The sequence below is a fragment of the Curcuma longa genome, chromosome 14 (genome assembly GCF_044706935.1).
Source record: "Curcuma longa cultivar G26 ecotype Majalengka, Jawa Barat chromosome 14, ITB_CL_G26_1.1, whole genome shotgun sequence".
Lineage (NCBI taxonomy): Eukaryota > Viridiplantae > Streptophyta > Magnoliopsida > Zingiberales > Zingiberaceae > Curcuma > Curcuma longa.
Genome location: NC_133874.1, coordinates 11,035,654 through 11,042,796, shown reverse-complemented (window position 1 = coordinate 11,042,796; position 7,143 = coordinate 11,035,654). Strand labels below are relative to the sequence as shown.

At 36.2% G+C, this 7,143-nt stretch overlaps 1 pseudogene; it reads right to left on the bottom strand.

Moving 5' to 3' along the window:
• Nucleotides 1–5,329: 5,329 nt before the first annotated feature.
• LOC141844890 (homeobox-leucine zipper protein HAT7-like) overlaps nucleotides 5,330–7,143 on the bottom strand; it is a 3,074-nt pseudogene continuing 1,260 nt past the window's right edge.

The window sequence follows — 7,143 nt, the reverse complement described above, 5'->3', positions numbered from 1 at the left end:
TGTTGAAAAAAAACCAGCTTCTGTTGGAAAAAAAAGTGTGAAAAAAAGGAAAAAATGGAAAAAAAAGTTGTGAAAAAGAAAAAAAATCTGTTGTAGAAAAAAAACAGATTCGAAAAAAAAAAAAAAATTCAAAAAATAATAATAAAATAAAAATATGAAAAAGAAAAAAAAAAGAATCTGTTGAAAAAAAAACATTTTGTTTAGTTGTTGTTCCAAATAATATTTGTTGTTTAGTTGATAGCAAAATAAGAGTTTGTGAGTGGAAGACAGTGGTAGCAAGTTGTTCTTTTTAGGATTCTCCTATTATGATCTTCATTGTAAAGGATTAGAGTTAGGAGAAGATTGAGTGATATGTCTTGCTATTAGCTTTCTCCCATGCTAGCTTGGATGATATCTATTGGGCATTACTTACCTGACTCATCTATGAAACAAGCATGTGTTTTCATTTCTTCCACTTATTTTCCTTATTTCATTATCTCCCTATTTTTCTACACACATCATTGTTTTTGCTTTACTTTTCTTATCATGTTCTCTTTGCAATTCTAATAAGCCTTCATGATTGTGAAACCTTATGCAAATATAGTGGTGGAGATAAGAAGAAGAGCAAGCCTATGGTAAGGCATGATCCATGATGTGTTTGAGAGAGCTCCACTTTTATCTTGTTATTGAGGAAGAGCCACTCTATTGTTTTCTCCTGTGAGGTTATGGTCATCATTCTTAGCTTATTCAGAGTAGATTGAAATTGCTGTGTTATTGATCCATGTATGACATGAGTTCTGGATTGTTTGTATCTTTAAAATTTGATACTTTTATTTAGTTTATCATTACAAATTCTTAATTTGGTGGATCATTGTTAGGGGGGAAATAAATGTATATTAGTTTACTTTTATGGGACGTGAAAGAATAAATGTGGGGGATTTGATAACGGGCATTTTCACCTATTTAATTAGAATTATTTTGGACCGATTTGACTATATTTCATGATATAAATAGGGTTTGGTGGGTTGATTCTTCATTTGGATGAATTTTTGGTATCATTTTATTTTTATTAATTTATGGGAATTTATGAATCTTAATTGTTCTATCTTATTTGCAGGAAAACTTGAATAAAAATAAAAATATTTGGAGGATTAAATTGCAAGAAATCAAGTTGGGTTCGAATCTGATTAGGATCGTGCTTAATTGTTTTAATTTGGCTCAGCTCTGATTCATTGGGTTAAAAATCAATTCAAGTGGCTCAATCAACCCACTCCAATGCAACACAATTCAAGTCAATCGGGTTTCAAATTCAATTTCAAGCCACATCAAAGTTCAGCCCAAATCAAAAGCCTGCCCACATCAGCCATTAATGTTCAACAAGCCCGGCCCAACAAAAGTCAAAGTTCAGCCCAATTTTAATCCGGTTAGTTTGCAATCTGTCCGGTCCATGCGTTACGGTTCAAACCGGCGCCGGTTCAATCAAAGCTTAAAAGATCACACGGTTCAGAGGAAAAAGGGAGCTCGTGTAGTTTAGGGTTTCTTCTCCCCGATTCTTCTCGCCGCGGCGCTATTTCCATCGAGCTCCCGTCGCGGTGAGGTTTTCCCCCTTTCCTATCGGCCACCGAGCAGCTGCCGGTGTCCACGAAGTCCGATGAGAGCCAACCCTCCGCTTGGATATCCACCGTGAGCGGAGCACTTCGGTGTGATTTCCTCTTCCTCTGTCGCCTGTGCTCTGTCGGTGTGAGTGATTTCTTCATTAATGGTGCCGGCGACAGCCATTTCCTCCGCCTCCACAGAAGAAATGTGCGGCAGTCGTTCTCTGGCGGCGATTTGTAGTAGAGAGTGACTGGTCTCTGACGGCGATTTGTAGCAGGGGATTCTCGTGCGTCTTCGACCCCCGCCTGTCATCGGAGTAGGGCAAGTAAGGGTTTCTCTGTTCTTTGTCTCTGACCTCTGGCGGCGATTTGTAGCAGGGAGTTAGGGCACGGGGCTGAGACACCTTCCTCTGCATCTTCTCCGACCATGTTGGCGTTCTCCAGTTGGCGCAAAATCGACCGAATGAATGCTGATTTCTGTTGTTCTGTAACGATCCGATTATCATCTTCACTTTTCCGTTCTTGTTTTCTTCTTCCATTTCTTCGTCCTTTAATTGCTAAACCTATGTTCCGGATTCTATCCGCTCCGAGAAGCATAGAACCCCACAGGATAAAAATTTTATCCCGCCTGGATCAATTGACAAAATCTTCAAAGAAGACTAAGTCGATCGATCCTCAGGATCGCCGATTCTAAATTACTTATCTACGGTTTTAAATTATTTAGTTCTAAGTATAAATAAAACTGCAGAAAATAAATTTATACCAGAACCCGGATTGAACCTCGGAATCTTCTGCTGTATTCCTTATCTCTTTCTCGGACGTTGTGTGGGCAACGATCTTCCGAGAACTAAGGACTGCAACCTCTGCTGGATGAAGCCTTGGATCGCCTTGCTTCTTTCTTGAAGCAGCTTCGTTCTTCCTCGCCTTCCACCTCGGATCCGGCCACCACCACAAGAGGGAGTTTCGGCCACCAAGAGAGAAAGAAGAAGAACACAAGAGGAAGAAGAAGAAGAAGATGGGCGCCGGCCACTTAGAGAGAAAAGGAAGCAATTGCGAAACCGAAACGATTTCGTATGCTATTCAATTTCGTGTGTCCTCTTGGCCGCCCACCCCCTTCCCTTTATATAGCCTCTCCACCACCCCTTTTCTTTGGCAGCCCCCTTAAATTTAGGAATTGATTGGACTTGGTTTCCATAACCAATTCCAATTCCTAAAATACAAGTAGGCGTCCACCCTTAGATTAGATTGCTTGGCTTCCCACCGTTGGATCCTTTTGATTTGATTTTTTTTTTAAAAATAAATCATCCTTATCCATTGTGTTAGAAGCTTGCAACGCCAACCAAGGAAACCACCATGCAATTGGAAATATTGATCGGATTTGCATTCAACGCCAAAAGGGTTTACCAATTGGAAACTTGATTTGATTTTGCATGCAACGTTAACCAATTGGAAAACTTGTTTTGATTTTGCATGCAACGTTTAAAAGAGAAAAACCAATTGGAAAACTTGTTTTGATTTTGCATGCAACGTTAACCAATTGGAAAACTTGTTTTGGTTTGCATGCAACTTCAAAAGGGAAAAACCAATTTGCATGCACCCACCGATCACCAATTCTTGCCATGCACCGAACAAAAATGGAAGCAATTAGAAATTGCCTGATCTTGTGCATGGCGGGGTTGATTAACATGTTTTGTGGCGTGTGCTATAGGGAGGGGTTCGGTTCACCTTGTGAACCGGTTTTTGCTTCTAAGGAGAATTAAAATCGAACCGAAGAGATCTCGTCCATCGGACGCAACTAGATCTCATCCAACGGTTCTAATCTATTCTCTTTTAATCCTCTTTATTTATTTCGATCCAATGGATGCAACTTGATCTAATCCTATGGATACAAGTTGATCTCATCCACTAACTCATCCTACGGTTGAGAACCAATCTCATCCAACGGTAGAGATAAAATCTCATCCGACGGCTAAGAACTAATCTCATCCGTTTGATTGCATCTTTTTAGAGATTTCTTTAGGCTACAGCAGGGACCTCGAGGAGGTATTGGATCTGGCCTTCTGATGGGTTTCGGATCCCGTATTCAACTCCGAATACACACCTACATCCATCAATAACGATCCATTCCACTAGAGGATCATTATTGCACTACCAATCCAATCCCCAAATTACGTTATGGGTTCCTTCTTATTATTTTATGCATTGCTCCCCGTGTTTAAGATATCGTATGTCCGTCAATTATCTGAGTTCACTGACAACTCAATAATCGACATCTATGACCTTGAATAGTACCACTCATCCTTATTGTCAGTCGGACTAAGTCCACTTGCAAGATTTGACATGACAATCCTTATGAGCTCTTCAAGGGGACATCATCAGCCCTACTGGGACACGGATTCCTTCTATAATTAATGGCACACCATATAAATAGTAACATCACCCAACTTACCGAGAATATTTGATCTGACGGAAAGATCTCACCCTTTGGTAAATCAAAGTGATGTTTACTAAATATATGCGCCCCGTGGGTATAGACCTCAAAAACCTATACCCACGGACGTTTATGTCCGTCATATTTAATATACCTTTACCTACGGTTTTTTTACCGTGGGTGTAACATATAGTGACGGTATTCATTACCGTCAGAAAATACCTTGAATTATACCTACGAATTTTATTACGTCACTATAGGTTTTAGTGACAGAACTAAAAATCGTCACACATAATAATTAGATAATTACCCACAACTTTTTTTCCGTGGGTATAGCTATAATTAAATTTTATGTAATTAAATTTTTCTGTAGGTATAAATTATAATCACAATTTTATTACAAAAAATTAAAACTTAAAATTCAATTTATATAATTAAATTTACATAAGAATAACAATCATCTTTAAAAAGACTCTAATTATATTAAAAGTAAATCATGTCCTGAAGTAATACGTATCAATATTACAAACGGAATCATAAAAATCTAAAAAAATACATGTTATGCTCCCATAAAGTACATATAAATGGTGCATACAAAATACAATTCCAAAACATGATAGACATGAATCACCAACAATCCACAAAATGAGCACCTTCGCTTCTAGTTATCACCTGCAAATTAAATTATAATGAAGCATTAATATAAGTGAATGTATTTAACAAAATTAACATCAATGAAAGTTAATCAAATTAAGTACCTATTATATTCATGATCTTCATGAACTTTGAGATCCTGAATTGCTTTGATCATTTGGCTTACTTGAAGCATACAGAACCTATAAAAAAGTATGCAAATTTTGAACTAAGATAACAATTTAAAAAAATATACAAATTTTGAACTAAGATAACAATTTTAAAAAGTATGCAAATTAGTGTAACAGTAACTGAATAATTCTGAAAATTAGAAATATAATTGAAATTTATATTGAAGCAGATAATTTTATATTGCATGGAGAATAAGCTTTTCAAACAAATTATAAATGAAATTACCTGTTCAAGTTGTGTTCAGTGTAAGTTGTAAGATGTTTTGCACATCTTCTTAAATATATTTGGTATGTTCTCATCATCAAAGGGAAGGGTCCTACAAAGAAGAGCATAAAGATGACACCGCAACTCCACACATCTACCTCAGCCCTGCATAAAGTTTTCCAGAAATGACTTGCAATGAACAACTTGATATCACAATGAAATCATCTAAAAACAAAACATCAAAAAGGTGGAATATATAAATACCTCAAGAGCAGCATAATTTGGACTTCCACAGCTAGTCTAAAGAAAATGGCCATCACGCATGACATTACTTAAGCCAAAATCAGCAATTTTAACATTACACTTTGAATCCAATAATAAATTCTCTGGTTTCAAGTCCCCATGAACAATCATGTTTCTATGGCAATATTCAACACCAGATATGATCTATTTGCCAAAACCATAGATATTTGGCCAAACATGAAGAAAAAAAATCAGTAATGATTCAATTTTTGGAGAATAGACAGATCATGCAATAATTAGTTGTTACATTTGTTGGAATATATTTAAAGCAGACATCAATAATAGTAAAATGAATCCGCAAAGTCAGAGACAATGAACAAAAAATTAAACAAAGGGTAAATTTTTGGGATGGTTGCAATAATTAGTTGTTACATTTGTTTGGATAAGAAATATTGGATTTTTGAGATAAATATTGACCAAACTTTAAAAAATATAAATAATCAACATTAGATAGAAAATTTCATGAAGATGTACATATCAGGAAAAAGAAAGATTTTTTCAAGTACCTGTTGGAAGATGTAACATTGAGTAATTTTTGCTACCAAAGTATCTACCATTCCTGCTCAAGATGTAACAAGTTGCAAATTTATGCCACCCAACTTAAAATAGTAAATATGAGTCTTCTATTTGGTGTTTATGTCTACAAAGTACCTGGAATCTTGTTAATTAGCATGCGTGCTTTCTCAGCACGCTTAAGCGTTAGGTGTGCTCCCCTTCCAACATTGTATCTATTCTCATCCTACAGTATATCACACAGATACAGAAATCACAATATATAGGACTAAGCTACCATTTGAATAATATTTCAGACCCTATTATACTCCTCTAGCCACGGTTCCTCCTCGCATGCTGCTAACCATTTTTGTACCCTTTCAAGAATATCTTCCCTGCTAAAGGCTTCCTCTTTAACTGCTGCTATTTGCCCCTCTATCTGATTCAAAACTAAGCAAGCATCAATAGCTCCTACAAAAAATCAAAAGTGAAGTTAAAACCAAGTAAGGCTTGGCTGATCCCAAATCAAAATTTCAAATTTGAGGAATCGAGGGTTAGATCGATCGCAAGATGAATGGATCGATCGTGCTCACCTGGGCGACGAGCGCCTCCTTATCGCGGCTGAGCGCGTCGTAGCCAGCGCGAAGGGCTACGTAGTCCCGCTCCAGCTGCTTGGTCTTCCACCGCGCGCGGCAGATCTGAAACCACACCGCCACCTGCCGCGGCTGGAGGCCGATCTCCTGGCCAGACTCAACTTCCGCTCCGACTCCAGCTTATTCTCCACCTCGAAGGTCTTCTCCAGCGCCCGCACCTGCTCCACGCTCAACCGACGCTTCTTCTCCCCCAGCCCTACCTGCGCCGCAGTCGCCGTTGTCTCCACCGCCAACCCAAAAAAAAATAGCGACTCAGAACGGGTTAGGTTTTATTTAGGATTTTAATGAATTTAAATAATATAAATTTATAATAATTTAATAAATTCCTTTTAAAATTTTATATTTTATAAATGGATTATTTTTTATTTAAAAATATTTTAAATAGATTTATACATAAATATAATTTTATATTTACTAATCCGTATTTAATCTTATTTATAAAAATTTATTTATAAACTTTGATTCTAAATTATTTTAAATTTTATTTTAAATTTTTAATATATATATTATTATTTTTAAATAATATATATATATTTATTATTTTTAAATCTAAAAATAAATTTTATTTTGATACTTTAATATTTAAAATAATTTATTTTGATAAATATCATTAAAAAGTATTTATAATAATAATGAAATTTATAGTGACGGTAAATTATAA